General features: G+C 48.8%; 1 protein-coding gene across 2 annotated transcripts in view; it reads left to right on the forward strand.

Moving 5' to 3' along the window:
• Positions 1-11,764: 11,764 nt before the first annotated feature.
• The window catches only part of KLHL29 (kelch like family member 29), a 299,865-nt gene continuing 295,172 nt past the window's right edge, over positions 11,765-16,457 (forward strand). For both annotated transcript variants that reach the window (XM_045978999.1, XM_045978998.1), the window contains exon 1: positions 11,765-12,135. The gene's annotated coding sequence lies outside the window, so the exon portion shown is untranslated. The remainder of the gene's footprint in view (positions 12,136-16,457) is intronic.

Here is a 16,457-nt window from a genome sequence, read left to right on the forward strand (position 1 = left end):
TAATGTCACCACTAAAAATTAACACCACTAAAGAAAAGCAATTATTAGTGCTGAGAATTATAGGCTCTTAAAATAATAATACTACGTGCACTACAGCATCAGAGTAGTTAAAAAACCAGTCAGCACCCAGTTCGAATCCCCACTGTCTTGTTTCATCCTGGCACAATGTATCGCTCAACCTTCCCGTGGCTCTGATTCTCCATCTGTTAGGTGGAAATAATGCCTAAATCATCAAGATAGAAAGGGAACAAATTAAATGAGACAATCTATAAAGGGCTTGTAGTCAACAGAATAACAACCCCCCCCAAAACCAAGATGGCATTGTCCCATTCCCCCAAACCCATGAATATGGTAGCTTACGTGGCAAAAGGAACTTGACAGATGTGATTAAGCTAAGGACCTGAAGATGGAGAGTTGATTTAGATTATCTGAGTGAGTCCAATATAATGTAACCACAAGGGTCCTTCAGAGAGGGAGGTAAGATGATCAAGATTGGAAGAGATATGATACCAGAAGCAGAGAGAAAGATAGAAAGGTGGACAGAGATTTGCAGATGCTATGCTAACTTTGAGGACGCAGGAAAGGGCCAAAAACCAAGGCAGACAGATGGGCTCCTGAAGCCAACAAATACAAGAGAAAGGACCCTCCCCTAGAGCTTCCAGAAGGAACAGAGCCCTAGAGACACCCTGATTTTGGACTTCTGGTCTCCAGAACTGAGAGATAATACATCTGTATTGTTTTAAGCCATGAATTTTGTAGTAATTTGTTACAGCAGCAAAAGGAAACTAACACAGAGCTCTTGAGCCCACTTAGCACTGGGCCTGGCACATTTTAAGTTCTCAAAAAATGACAGTCAGTCATAGTAGCTACTAAAATGTGGAGGGACTTTCATGATTTTTCTGTGACCAAACATCCTTCATCCCTTCCATGATGTCCCACGGAGGAACTTTCTCTCTCTACTTGGTCATGTCCATTGACAGGCGCTCCTACCTCCCAAGCAGCCCATCCCTTGGGACCACTGTGAGATAGCTGTAGGGAGTTCATTCTCTCACGGGCCTGAATCCATTCATCAGACCCCTATGAAATCTGCCTGGACCCCTCTGCTCCTGACACCCTTCAGATAACCACACACAGGTCTCAGCTAAGCCCAGAGGCCTCATGGCTAAACTCTGAGTCCATTCTGGGCTGTGCAAAGCGGAACCACACTGCTGCTTGGTGGCACGGTTCTGTGTCTTTCTCTCAAACCGCAGCTATTGTATCTTTTAGCCCCAAACTTGTGCAGGGGACTGTCTGGACCCACATGCTCAATCCTACCCATTTGTCTGGTTCATCTCCTATCTTGGTACTCGAGCCTATTTGGGGGTCTGGTTATGCAACTAATAATATATTCCCTACATGTCATCCAAAGATTGGTTAAGTATTCACTAAGTCATCTATGTCTGCATCACTAGTGAAAATATCAGATGGAACCACGACTGTGGCCTTTCACTAGAAATTTACTTTCTCACAGACATACATCGGCATCTTCGGGCATGGCCATAATACAATTTAAATTCACCTACTACGCATACCAGTCTGAAGTTACAATTACTTTGTCTTGTGCACAGATTTCTCATGAGATTCCTTGACAAATACTGAGCTGAGGTGTGCTTTGCTTCTACCATAACTAACACAATTCCCTGACATGATAATTTAGCAACCCTATCACAAAACTGGGAATATAGTTGCCTTGTTGTTACTTGCTCTTAAAGAAGCCACATGGGCTTCTAGAGAATTCTGGATTTTTCATGTGCTCACAAATCAACTTTAAATAACCAACTGAAAGAGGTGGATAGGATATCCCCACTTTTGTAATTTGCTGAATCATTCCCCTTCCCCCTTAAGAAAAGCTACATTTTCCTATCTCAAGTGTTCCATTTTCTCTCCCCATCTCCATGTTTCTTAAAGATTATCAGCAGAAACGTTACAGCGCCGGTGGTGAGTTCTCTACTCCCTGGAGTGTAATTTGTCCTGGCCAAGAGACTTGAGCTCATTTACAGCAGGTTGGTGCTTGTTATAATCTCTTTACTCATCTTGAACTTCAATTTTCTCTTACCACAGTTTTCTTTTTCTTTTTCATCAGTAGATTGCTCACCTTGGCAAAGAAGAAGGAGGTAAAATCCTGCTTTCTCACTGCCATTCTAAAATGCAAATAGCATCATGTTACTTGGTCTGCCACTCATGAGTGGCGGGTTCCTCTTTGCTCTAGAGCAGTGACTCTCCAACTTCTCTAGGGTGCTTGTTAAAAGGGCAGATTCTCCAAGAATTCCTCTCTCAGAAGCCGAGTCAATTGCTGTATTAGTAAAGGTAATGCTAGCTGCAAAAACAAACAAACCCCCAAATTTACAACTGCTCAGACATGGCAGAATTTTGTTTCTTATTCTCTTGAAACTCGAATACTGGTGTTTCAGATTAGTGGGTGGCCCTCCCTAAACAATGAAGAGGAGACCCAGGGCTTCCTCAATGTTAATAGTTCTGCCATCCTCAACGTGTGGCTTCCAAGACCCCTGTGCTCGCCTCCATCAACACAGAGAAAAGGACAAGGTAATGGAGAACATTCAGGGCACATCTTAATGGGTGAGGTCTGGAAATGGCACATATTACTTCCATTCATATTCCATTGACATGAGTGCACTTAACTGTAAAGACCGAGAAATAGAGTCTACATGCAAAGGAGGCTGGGAAATGTAGTCCAGCTGCAAAGGAAGCTGGGAAATAGAGTCCGACTGCAGAGGAAGCTGGGAAATGTAGTCTAGCCCAGGAAGAAGAGAAAACGGGTAAGGTCCACAATCTGCTGGTGTGGACATAAGATTGGGCTGCAGGGGGTCTGCATTTTCACAAGCCTCCCAACTGATAATGATGCAAGACCCCACTTGGAGCAACACTGGCCCGTGCACCCCCAGCGCAGAGCCTCTCTAGCTGCATCTGCACTCTCCACTCTGCTCTCATTTTGTGAAGCACCAGCAGCTTCCCCAGCCTGCCCTGCTCCCACACTCTGTACTTGGCAATTCTTTTTCTCCTGCCCCTCCTCCTATTGTTCATTTGGCAAAATCCTGCTCATCCTTTAGGACTCAGCTCAAGTGTAATCTCTTCTGTCCAGCCTTCCCTGACCCGCCTGCCCCCAAGTAGCACTGGCAATGTCTCTCCTAAGGTCCCCGTCTACCTGCACTGAATCTCATTACTGTACTGATCCTGCAGAATGGCATTTGTTTATACGTGTGTCTTCCTGTTAGACTGGGAGATCCTCGAAGGCAGCGACCTTTTCTTAATTATCTTTGTATCCTCGGCACCTGGCACTTTGCCTGGTACATAGTGAGACTCAGTAAGAGTTTGCTTTACAGAAATGTTTAGTATTAGAGAACTTCCCACCGTCACCAGTCAGGTCCTTTCTTGATTTTCTGCTCATATCAAATAAGAAAAGCTTTTTTTGTTATCTTTACAATTGTGCGGCCCTCAGTAATTAGGCGTAACGAGATTTGTGTGACTCTACTACACCGATGCTCCCTCTCTCCTGTGCCAGCTGTACTCGAAGGGGAGCTTTCCAATAGCCACTCTGCTTTCATCGACATCTGCTCCCACCTTACCATTTTTCTTCAAGAACACTGGCAATATACGTTAAGAATTTTATCAGTAAGAGTCCTTGAGCCATCTTCCCTTTTGGAGTCTCATGTCATGTCCGCTGACTTTGTGGGACCTTCCGAAGCCTGAACTCCTGAAATCCAGTAAAATACATCCTACCATGCCCACTCATCCCCTCTCTGGAAATCACAGAAGCTAAGATGATTGCTCTGGTATGAGCAATCATGAGCTTCCAAGATGGCTCCCAGTGATCCTACCTTCTGGTATTCACCGCCTTGGTCCCTTCTCAAATTAAACTTCTATTGGTCCAGATCGTTCATCTGTGATTAAGTTTTAAAAGACATTGCAGTTTCTGCCTAGAGCTCTCTCATGCTCTCTCTCTCTGTCTCTCTCTCTTCACTTGCTATTCAAGAAGAAACTGGCTGCCCTGTCTTGAGACAGCCCCATAAAGAGATCCACAAGGCCAGGAGCTGAGGCCCCCAGTCAACAGCCATGCGAGTGACCTTGAAAGCAAATCCTCCAGCCTTAGCAGACCCTTGAGATGACTGTAGCCCCTGATGATGTCTTCCTGTAGCCTCATGAGAAATCCTGAGCCAGAACCACCCAGTTATACTGCTCCTGGATTCCTAACCCTCAGACACTGGGAAAGATAATGGATCCTGTTTAAGCAGCTAGGTTTGCGGGAAGTTTGTATTTCCATAGTTAATACACTTGGGCTTCTCTCTCATTCTAACTGAGCTTCCGGTCTCCTTTAGGACAGACTTCACTGGCACGAGAGGTACAACCATCAGCTGGGGATGTCCAGAGTTTACTGGGACCAGGGACCTGGTGTATGCTTAGGTAGTGAAAAGGCACCACACAACATCCCACTTTGATTCTGGGTTTGAGATGTGTGTCCAGAATGAGCCACCTCTATCCCCCATCTAGCCGTGAGTTGGACCAGATTCCACACTGAAGACAGAGCTCCTGTCCCTCTATGCATCTACATTAAAATTTTTAGACTCAGGATTCACCAATTTTCACATCCTTTTTTGTTAGGAATATAAGAGACAAGTTAAAGGCTTAGAACAGCATCTGGCACACAGTGAGTGCTAAACCAATACCAGACATTGCTGATATGTCATTATTTTATAGACTGTCACCCCAACTAACATCTCTGTTGCTTTTGAACAACATGTACACATCTACAGCCACACGTTGCTCTTGATTGCCAGGAAAAAGAGCCTTGATTATCAGGGTGAGGTCATATCTGCAACCCTTTTAAAATCCTAAGTTCAGTTTAATAGGATTCATCTGCAGATTAGTATGTAAATAATGTCAGGTCCCAGGTACTGTTCTGGCTCTCTCCAAACCCTCCTATGTTTCCCTAACCCGGTGCTCGCTTCGGCAGCACATATACAAAAATGTTTCCCTAACCCGCCTCTTCTAATGTTTAAGTTCTAGCTGTTTTTAGTGAAATTCTACATTAGCCAGAACTCTCTGGATAATTTTGAAATTGACCTAAAGCTACATTGACATTATCAAAGGTTTAGACATTCGCTGGAAGAAACTTGTTGCTTTCTAGGAAAACTCACAGCCACCTAAAGGAAACATGTCTGATTGGCAGCCCTTTTCCTGAATCGGCAATAAGTAAATCTATAAAGGATTGAAATGTTTTTTTAATGAAATCGTCGGGTAAATATTATTCAAAGGTTTAGAAGTAGTGAAAAATGTTAACATAACAGGCCCGTAGTGTTATACTTTTCCACGTTTGGCTCCAAAAGTCTAGAGGAGAAACCTTTTATCTCAACAATACTACATTCTTCAATTTATAACAGTCTCTGATTTTTAAGTAGTTTCTATTCAAAACATCTTTTATTACCTGATACAAATGTGTCTTCCTTTATACAATCAGGTAACCTAGCTCGTGTGCCCTTTTTTCCCTTAGAGAGCCTAATTGTAGAACCCATTCATCTGTATGCTTGATGCTTCTAACCTTACCTCCTCCCTTTGGGTTCTGTCTATTCTATTTCTTTCCTAAATGTCTCCTTTTGCCCCATGTTTTAACCTGTAAGTTGCGCAAGACCTCTTGTAAGCAGGTGACATGTCTTAAATAAATAAAAATAAATGAATGTGTTTCTGACCAGTTGAATCTGAACAGAATTTTTAATAAATCAGCCACATATTAAATATCAAAGGGGAAAGCTTCACTTAGGGAAGCCCGTGCATCCTTTTTGTAATGCAAACTGGCAAGTCCTTCTGTTATATCATTTTGAATTTTCAAATATCAGATTTTCTTACAGCAAGATGCACCTGGACCAGATGGTGATTTTTATCACAGACTTTGGGCTATATTTAAGGCCTTTAGTAAATATTCAGTAGGTACCCTGAGTTCAGGCCCTATTGCCTCTGGTTCCCTGAGGACAGAGACTCTGGGACCAGTGTGTTGACAATCATGTTTCCGCTGGGCATGACCTCACAAATTCCTCCTCCCAGACCCACTTCCCAGGAAGCGTATGCAGCCTCACAAATTCTAGCAGAGAAAAGCACAAAGATGAAACACGCAGTCACATATTCCAAAGGAGCTGAAACCATTAGACACGTCAAATATCTCAGACTCCAAGAGTACGTAGAGCTTTGTTCCCAACACCGTGCTCTTTGGGGAGAAGGGTGCATTCGTTCCCTGGAGAAGGGGCTGCCTTTTGCTTATGACTATGACAGGCAGCTTCAGCTTTGGGGATATGGAGATAAACAAAAACTCCTCAGACAGCGCCCTGGACCTGACTGTGTTCATTAATTAGCTGATGAAAATGGGTTTTGCTGCCAAAGGCTTGGCACTGTGGTCCCTCTGCCTCCGGCTGAGCACCCCCAAACAGTCCGTGTGGATTGTGACACCCTCTCGGGCAGCCCAAGTCCCAGCAGAGGGCAGAGAGCATGAGGATCTCCATCCTGGAGAGAGTCAAAGCAGGGCAGTCACCTGTCCTGGATGGTCACTGTCCTGCCTCTGGCCCAATTCGGAGCTTCAAAATGACCACACTAATGACACAGTCCCGGTCCTAAGTTCTACTGAAAACTCAGAGGGAGATAAAAGGCAGTGGTATCAGTGGATTCTGGAGTCAAACAGGGAGCAGGCAGGCCCTTTACCTCTTTATTCTCAAAAACAGCTCAAAAATATGTGTACGCAAAGAACTATCAGGATTCTACCTTCACTCAAAACTCTCCTGAATTTTCCTTTTAGGGAACCTACTTCCGTGAGTGAAGGAAGCCTCTAACACTCAAGCAAAATAAATGCTCCTTACAACCTATCCTACCAATCGCCGAGGTTTTCTGTTTTGTACTCTCGCATGGGGAAATACTGGCTCTTTCTTAAATATGGAAAAAGTAAAGTGAACAATTTGCCACCCAACACATATGGATGGAGAAACTGTTCAATCCGTTTCTCTGACCACGGGGTTTGAAGAATCACTTTATCAATGGGAAGCGTGGAATCTGCTCTCTCTAAAACACCCAAGCAGTGTTTCTTGTCAGTTTGGGAGTTAGAACCACCCAGGAAAATTGTTAGTGGCTCTAATTAGCACTTCTGCCACCTGCAAAAAAAGTGGTACTAAAAAAAAAGTGCTGAATTCCTGCCATTGAGAATGAATAAAGGGAGAGAGAGATACCACTGGTTTTATTCTGATTCTTAGACTCTAATCGTGCATTGATTAGAGCAGAGGGGGAAAATACACTTTCATTGCTACCCAAAGGAAATGACTGCTGACAATGAGTCATGTTTCGGAAACCATCATACTATGAGTCCCCTAGTCTGGGGACACTACCTCCTCTGCCCTCCTGACCCCTGTCTTCTGCTCTGGCTGGTCTGGGCTCCTCAGCCTCCCATGAAAACCTCCTCAGTCTTCAGATCCAACCTAAGACTGGCCCCCTCCAGGAAGCCACCCTGACCAGACCAGTTCTTCCAGATCATCCCCTGGACCCTACAACACTTAGGAGCCTTTCCCCCACCCCCAAGAATGAGTACTAAGTTATGTTTCTTGGTAACAACCTCTGCTACCTTTAACTTCTAGCAAGAACCAGAACCAAATATTGTTGTTTGGCTGCCTTGACCCCCTTCGTGAAACAAACTATCTTATACCTTCCCTGTATTCTGGAACACCCAGCACAGAGCTGCACCCGGCTGCAGGAGGGTCTCAGCAATTGGCTGATTGAACGATGAGCCTGTGTCTTTGTGATGCATCAAAGAGCAGGGTGGCTACAGTGAAAATTCAGCAGCCGTGACTTCTTGCTTCCTGCTTTAATCAACACCATGGGGTTGAAATGCTGGACACACAGTAGGTGCTAAATATATTTTTATGGATTGATTAACCACTGGGACAATGACTTGCCTAGGATTTTTTAATGCTTTTGATGTTAAATGGGGGTGGTTTTAGTGGAGAGTCATGTTAGAAAAACAAAACAGCAAATACAAAACCCCAACCAGCCAGAGAGGCTGGTTCCTGCTCTGTTTACACCCACTACACTCCTAGCAACAGATGTCCTCTCAGACCTGAGGGTTTCTGATGAGGCGTCCACTCTTGTAAGTGACCTGCACAGTCAGTAATCATAGGGATGTTCTGCCCCCTTTGACATCAGTTCCCTGTATTCCAAGACTGATTTCCAGTTCTGGGTCCAGGACCAGCTGCTGATAAAGGCAAAATCAGCATCCACTGTGTCTATTTAAAGGGAAAATCACCAGGCTAATGACAAAAGAAATTGCATTCGTGTGTTGAGTGTGGTGAAAAGAACAGCGGCTTTGGAACCAACCAACCAGGCTCCAATTCCAGCTTGGCCATTTCCTGGATATGTGATTTCAGGCGATCACCTACCCTCTCCTGTGACCTGGCTTTTAGGATGGGTCACACTAATTCCACAGGTTGCTGTGATGACTAAGATTTCATGGGTAGAATACTTGGTCCAGGGCTTGTGATGTAGAGGTCATGGAGTAAATGATCGTGTTGCTGTGGCTATGATTATAAATGTAAATAAGGAGAGAGGTCCATCTGGCCACAGTGAGCACTCCAACCAATCCCAGTGTGGCTACCTCTTTAAGGCACAGTAGTAGCCTTTTGAACACAAAACCCTGGTCTGATTGCACACATAACAAGGAATGAATGCTCTAGAACATTCCAGTTTATCTCCCTGTGCACCTCAAGTCCACTCCTTCACATTCATCCTGACCCCAGACCTTAGCTTGGGGCAGCTCAGTCAGGACAGAGAAGGCTGCCATCTGAAGCAGAGTCCACAGCGCAGATCCTGTGTTCCATGGAGAAACTTGGGACCAGGACACAAGTTCCCATGTGCAACACCCAACAAACCCCACTTACCATGTGAGAGATTCTTGCCAACCATGGAACATATTCCATATGACACAAAGCAGGGCAGGGCATAACTCAGAACAGATCGAAGACACTAGCGAGATCTGTGGAGAAAGGGAGGAGTTCCCTTACACAACACAAAGCAGATACAGTCTAAGCAGTCCAAGGCCCTGGTGCAACTGGGGCAGACTACCAGACTGTGGAAATCCTTATTTGCATTCAGGCTCTGGGGAGGAAAGAAGGGTGATTCTAATTTGCACGGCTTTTTCCATTCTATTGACAAGCTAAGCCACCCCCTCCCCCAGTGAGCTGCCCTCTAGTTTGAACCCTGGAGACACGGCAACACTATGGGACTGGCACCCTTTTGGCATCACAGAGGCCAAAGAAAGTCTTCTTCTGTGCAGGTGGGAATACAGCAAGGCTTATCCCCTCCGCTAAGGCAGGCAAGGAAACCAGGAGAATCCTCATACCTTCACCAAGAGATGTAGTGGAGGAAGGATTCATGGAGTGTGTTTCTCCTTCTTTCATTTGACCATCATTCAAAATGGTCTGTAAGAGAATATGAGTGCGTTAATTGCCAGAACTTAACGGATCCCAGACCATGCAAACATCAGCTATACGTCCATGATGCCGTCAGGTACGGCGCTGCTGCAGAATGTAGCCCAGTGGGTTCCTACAGGTTCACAATGGGGGGGGGGCTGGGGGGTGGCAGCATCCATGTGGATAATTTCAGAGGATTGCTTCCTGCAACACGAATGAACACAGACTCACCTTGTGCCTTTATTCTCCTTCTCTTGGCCTTGAGTTGCTTGACGTGTGAGCGTTGTTATCGGTTACCTACCTTCTAAAAATCCCTAGTAATCCCCTTTTCTCCGTTTTCTATCCACAGCACTCTTCAATCACTGTTTATACACCAATTTAACAACTTAGCATTCAAGCCACATCTTCCCTTTCAGGTGCTGTTGAGGACCCTTGGGGAGATCACCTTCGCCTACTCCCCCGCTACACCCCTCTGTCACTCTCTGGAAAAGACACACCACTTTTCCTAGCTGACCCCCTCATCTAGAGTGGATTCCTCTCCGAAGTACTTTGCCCTGTCCCCAGGCTTCACACACCAAAACTTTATTCTATTTTTTTTTCTTTTTCCAGGAAATGAAGTTACTCTTAAACCAATGTGCCATTTCCCTGGTGAACTCATTCCCTGTCACTGACAGTCCTCCTGCTACCCTCAGTAGATTATTATTATTTATTATTTATCAGCCGCCACACTGTACTCTGCTTCCTACAAGATATTAAAGAAGACACAATCCCTGCACTGAGTTTACAGCCAAGGAGAGCAGAGGCCTGGATTCAGACATCACAGGAGTGAGCCGAGAGCAGGGGATTTGCGGACCGAGTTCTCCCGCTGCCCTGGCTGCCCCCGAGGAGGAGGGCGGGGCCCGGCAGAGCCCGCCCCAGGCCGGCTCCTCCCAGTTCCAGCCCAAGGGCCAGCAGCTCCCTACTTTACCATACCCCCTCCCCGGTTGCTAACCAGGCCTCAGGCCTCTCTGCAGCTCCGTCAGGGGGAGCGGAGGGTGAGGGCAGGAGGTCGAAACCCACAAACGCTTACATTCAGGCTGGGGGTAGGGGCTATATTACCTCTGAAATTCAAAACCAGACAAGGGGGAGGTAGGGGAGGAAGGAGAGGTCAGGGAATAAAAACCAGAGCTGGAGCGTTACCACGGAAGACTGGTGCTGAAATGGAATGTTCTGGCGCAATGGAAAATCCCGCACTAGGGGCTGCCACGGGCCTCCAGCCAAACCTTTTCTATTAGGGTTGACGTTAGGGTCTGTGTGGACGGGAAGCGTAGACAGAGAGGTGAAGGGGCTAAGAAAGTCAGTGTAGACCACGATGGTGGTGTATGTGTGTTGGGGGGGGGGGAGGGTTGTCAGTGTAGACATACAAGGTTGGTATGGCCTGAGTAGGGGCTGACTAAACAGGGAGGTCGCGTGGATTCGAGTGGGTCAGTGTAAACAGGAAAGTCCGCGTGCAATGGGGAGAGTCGAGTCTGGACAGACAAGAAGGTCTGTGGACAGGATGGGCGGGCTAGTCGCGGTTCTTCAGAGATTTGAACAACCTGCTCCTTTCCGTGGCTGGAGTGTCCTAGGGAGGGCGGAAGCTGAAAGACGATTGGACTTTTCGTTCTCAAACTTTTCCGCCAGTTTCCTCAGGTGTTGAGAGCAGCCGGGGAGCTCGCCTCGGCCGCGTCCCCCAACCCGGGGCCGGCGGGGCCCGGAGGCCGGGGCCCAGTAGCCGGGGCCACGCGCCGCGCATCTGCCGGCCGCGGCCGCCAGCCGGGCGAGCCGGGAGCCGCCGCGGGGGGTGGGGCGCGCGGGGGCGGCGGACGGACAGACGCACCGACACACCCGCCGGCACTCTGGCCCGGGCCGAGCGCGCGGCTGTCCCGGATCCCTCGGGCCCGGGGAGCAGCGCCGGGTGCCCTGCCTGGGGCGCCCCGCCTCCCCCACCCTCCACCCCCGCCCACTCGGGCGCCCGTGATTGGCTCCGCCCGCCCCTGGCTGCGCGCCGAAGCCCGCCTCCCTCGCAGCTAAAGAAGACGGTACCCGGAGCGGAGCGAGCCAGAAGGGAGCATGGTCCCCGCGCCGCGGCCGCGCCAGCCCCCGCGCCGCCGCCGCCGTCCCTGCCGCCGCAGATCCAGCTGCAGCTCCAGCCCCGGCTCCGCAGCGCCCGCCCGCAGCCCCGGCGGCCGCCGCGCCTGAGCGCAGCCCCCGCCCGGAGCCCGAGCCCGGAGCAGCCCCAGCCCCGCGGCCGCCGCGGCTGCGGGGAGAGGGCGGGGGCGATGCTGCCGGAGCCGCCGCCGCCGCCGCCGCCTCGGTGAGAGCCGCGCCGCGCCGCGCGTAGCCGCACAGGCTGACAGGCAGAAGGACTGACTTCCCTCTCCCGGGTATCCTCCCTGGGCTGCCGGGAGGCGGCGGCGGAGGAGGAGGAGGAGAAGGAAAAGGGGGAGAAGGCGGAGAGCAGGAACGCGAGGACGTGGACCTGGATCCGTTTCTCCGGGCCAGGACCCGAGCGGCCACAGCTACCGCTACCCGCCGGCGACGTCCCCTATCCATCAGCCCTCCTGCGCCCACCCGCGACCCCCGGCTCTCCGGGCGTCGGGCCGGGGCCGGAGCGGCACGGCCAGAGGTAAGAGCCAGGCTGGGGCGCAAAGGATGGGGGGCCGGGGACCCCGGGTCCTGGCGGCTGCGCGGGGCCGGGCCGGGCTTGGGAGCGGGGCCCGAGAACCCGGAACGCTGGGCTCCGCTCCCGCGGCGGCGGCGGCGGCGGCGGCAGGAGCCTCCCGCGTCTGGACTCGCTAGGCTGCAGGAGCCCTTGCGCCTGCGCTGCTCCATGGGGGAAGAAGGGGGGGAAAAAACTTCCTGCCCCCGGGTGTGTATGCACGGGGGCTGCCCGGAGCCAATGTCGCGGTGGTCGGGGGGTGCTGGAGGCGAGTGTGACCCCGGCCCCGGCACCCTCTGGCTGGGCCCGGCAGTGCGCGTTCCTCTCCAGGCCACCTCCCCGGAGCGGCCCAGGGCCCGCGCCGGGCTGGGGGCCAGGAGGAGGCACCGAAAGGCTGGACCCCGGGGGCGGCCGCGCGCCCTGCCCTTTGGGAAGGCGCGCGCCTCTGTGCAGCGGGAAGCCGGGTTGGGGCTTTGCCCCTTCCAGTCCTCAGACCCCCCATTTGGGGACTGGGTCTCTTCACTCAATCCCAAGTAACTTTCGAGGTAGACGAGCTTGTAAGCTATGAGGAGGGAACCCTCACAGACCTGGTTGTGACCCCCCTTCCCTTAACACCTTTTGGGTGCCACCGTGTTTGGGGGCGCGGAAAGGAGAGAGCCCGTGGGGATGGTGAAGGGACGAGGATGTGATGTTGGGTGAGGAGGGGTTGTTTATGTGTGGGATAGGGTGGACCCCGAGCTGTGCAATGTGGGAGTGTGGACGCGCGCCCCGACTCCGGCGGGGGTGCAGGGTGGCGGAGGGCTCACGTCCCGGTCTCAGTGGCCTGGAGCGGGCCGAGAGCGCGAGGTTTCTCTGCGGTCGCGGCCCGGGTGCGGGAGCTGGGCAGCGCCGGCCCCGGGCCCCGAGGGAGGGGCGCGCTCGCCCGGAGTCGGGAGAGCGGAGCCTAGAGCCGGTGCAGGTCTGAGGCAGCTCCCGGGGCAGGTCGGGTCTGCGTTAGCCGGGGAAGGCGGGGACGCGCTGCCTGCCCGCGGCCAGCCGTCACGGAGGAGGGGTGGGGGCAAAGCGCGAGTCTCGGACGCCTGGGTCCGTCAGTTGAGAAGCCAGTTGTTGTTCCTGGGCTCTGGAACCCAGCGGCAGACAGGGTCAGTTGGCGGGTCCTCCCGCGGGTCCCTGGGGATGCTGATGGGTAAGGAGCCGCCGCCTTTGCCATCCCTGCCGCTCTCCAAACGCTCTCCTGCTGCCTTTCCGGGCTTGCGCCGCGGCGCGCCCGGGGCGAATCGTGGACGCAGGTATTTATGTAGCATTAGGCGAGACCTCAGCGCTGGAGGGACCGGACCGTTGAGGACGCCGTGCTGCTGCTGCCCGCGAAACTTCCCACTTCGTCAGCTCAGGGACTGTCAGGCTCCACTGATGCAGGCTCCAGCCTCTCATCAGCGGAGCTACGCAGGGCTACGCTGGGATTCAGACTCCTCTTGCAGCGACAGATCTGTCCTGGTTACCGCTGTATTTACCCTAATTTCAGTCTCCTTTAAGTCATCTGTCTGGGCTCTACAAAGTTCCTCCCCTTGCCCTATGGTGTTATGTCCAGCTCAGCTCTGGGAGAGCATATTTAAGGAATTATTTTGGTGTAGGGTGAATGGCAGATTTAATTAGCCCGCTTCATTACTGATGTTTTAAAAAAATATATTGGGGAAGTGCAGAGTTAACTTTTTCACTGTTGGGGGGGTGAGGAACAATTTTACAGAGTGTTCATCCTGGCGCTTGGTAAAATCGTTGCCCTTTAATGCACAGGTGAATACTTTAAGGGCTGCTTGGTGAGCATGTATTCCAGTAGTCACATCTAGGTGTTTATACAGGTACGGAGCTGTGTGCCACTGATGAATATAGTCTCTGTCCCATGCATTGTTCTGAGTGCTCTTGATTTATTGTCCTGCTATGAATCAGGGAATTACTAGCATATGTGTCCTTAAACTCTGTATGAATTTAATGACATTTAAATTGGCTTACAGGCTGATGCATTTAACCCATTTTAATAACTTTTCTGTAGAAGCATCTTTTAAACCATATTTGTCCATGATTAAGAAAAAACATTTTCTTCTGCTCAGTCTCCCCATTTCTACACAGTCAATGGGAATTTATAGGTCTCCAACTTTCATTTGCAAGCAACAATCCAAACGAAATACCCAGAGTTGGACTGAAATAATAATAATTTTTTAAAAATCCTATGGTATCTATGGTAACAAATAGATTAAGGGTTATTGGTTTTCATCTGTATGTGCTTGGGGGGGTGGGTCTAGTGTTGTGTCTTTTTAATTATGTTTCTAATAAGTGGTGGTCATACTTCAAGTACTCAGTGTGGGAGATAAGCCAGACGGAAAATTCAGTTTTGTGAGAGGTTTATTGGAACAAAGACTAGTAGAGCCCAAGACTTCTGCTAACTGCCGCTCCTCATATCCAGAAAGCAAATAGATAAAACCTTTTTTTTTTCAAGTAGATGAGAATTGAGTTAGTCCCTTTAAGCTTAGAAAATGTATTTTTCTTATAAGCTCTTACCAAAGGAACCTTTAAATCAGCTCCTGTTTTCTAGGAATAAACATGTTAGAAGTGTGGATGTTGGTGTGGTTTGAGTGTCAGAGTTGTTATCAACACCTGTCAGTCTAAGTGAGGCATATCATTAGTCTATTCAAATCTTGCCTATTTCAATATTCATGCATTTCCATGGTGATCCATTCCATTTTTGTTTACTTAGTCAACCTTATAAATCTTTGGCATCAATTTCAGTTGTGCCATCTTTTTTTCCTTCTATTTATCAATTGATTTGGCTGCAAAACATTCCCAGTTTAAAGCGTTTCCTTTTTTTTTTTTTCCTGCTAGTTTCCAAAAGTTTACACTATCCCTGGTTACACACAGATATAAAGGGGTTAAATTTTTTTAATAGACTCAAATAACACCATTGATGTTAATGTAGTTTTTTAGCATCTCATTTGATAATGTGTGTGTGCATGGGTATTTTTTTTTTTGATTCCAGCAGGCTTACCGTAAAGCTTTCTTGCTTTATGGCTCGGGGACGTCAGAGCAATCCAGCAGAATTAACTAAAAATTTCCCCTTCCTTCCTTTCTCCCTTCCTCCCTTCTTTCCTTCTTTCCTCCCTTCCTTCTTTCCTCCCTCCCTTCCTTTTCTCCCTTAGTTTTATTATTTTTTTTTCCTACCTTATTATGGTTCAAGGCTTCTTTATGTCTTCAGCTGTATCTGCTTAAACAGACTTTGGAACTTTGTGTTTTGGAACAGGCCTCTCCTTCTAGGATCTTTTCTAGTAATAGCAAAAGACAGAAGGTTCTGGAGTGTCAGAGGATTTTCTAAATACCATATATGTTTGGTCACAGCATATAGTATCCCTAGGATCATTGAAACATTGTAAGTTCACTGATCAGGCAGCTTTGCTTAAATGCGAGCCATGATGTTGCTCACCCGCTTTCATTTTGCTTTCTAATGATGCGGTCCCATGCTAATCACACCCTGTATATTTCAGAAATATCAAGGCAAGCATTAGCACGCTACTGACTTATTAGGATCAAGCAAAGTAATTGGAACACTTAAGTTCAAAGTCAGATGGAAAAACGGAATTATAACCAACCTCGTGATTCTGTAATTGGTCAACTAAATGCCTACATGAGGATAGAGGGAGGAAGAAGCACCATAACTAAGAAATCCAGCCATGGGTTGCAGGAGGTGAGATAAACCAAGGCAGGAACCATGTAAGGTAATCGGAGGACAAGAAATCTCCTTGTGAGCACATAAATTATAAGGAGACTCCAATGTTTAGAAAATGGAAGAATATTTGTCATTTGTGCCAAAGAGGCTCATTTGCTATTACTCAGGAAATTGAGGGTCATTTCCCAATACGCTAGAAAAATTGGGTAACAGAGTCATTGGAGAGTACTTTCATCTGAAGCAAATTTTACCATAGAAATGGTCTTAATAATTTTGGCTAAGAAGGAAAAGTGAGTCAGAATTCTTTATCTGCCAGTTGTATCAAAAGTAAGCAGACGTCAGGACCACTTTGAAAGCCGATTCTGTGGTTCTTCCTGCAAAAGCTAAACACTTACTTTCCCAGCACCCTAGGCCAGGAAGGTAGTCTGTACTTTCTTTTAAGAAATCCCTTGAAAACGGGGAAACTGGAGTTGCAAATTAAGGTGAGGCAGGTTGATCATTAGCAACACAGCTATTTGTGAAATGAACTTCATTGTCTTGGGGCATTTCCACCTTTAGGGTGGGAAGGGGAAGATTT

Source organism: Meles meles, chromosome 15 (assembly GCF_922984935.1).
Source record: "Meles meles chromosome 15, mMelMel3.1 paternal haplotype, whole genome shotgun sequence".
Taxonomy (NCBI): domain Eukaryota; kingdom Metazoa; phylum Chordata; class Mammalia; order Carnivora; family Mustelidae; genus Meles; species Meles meles.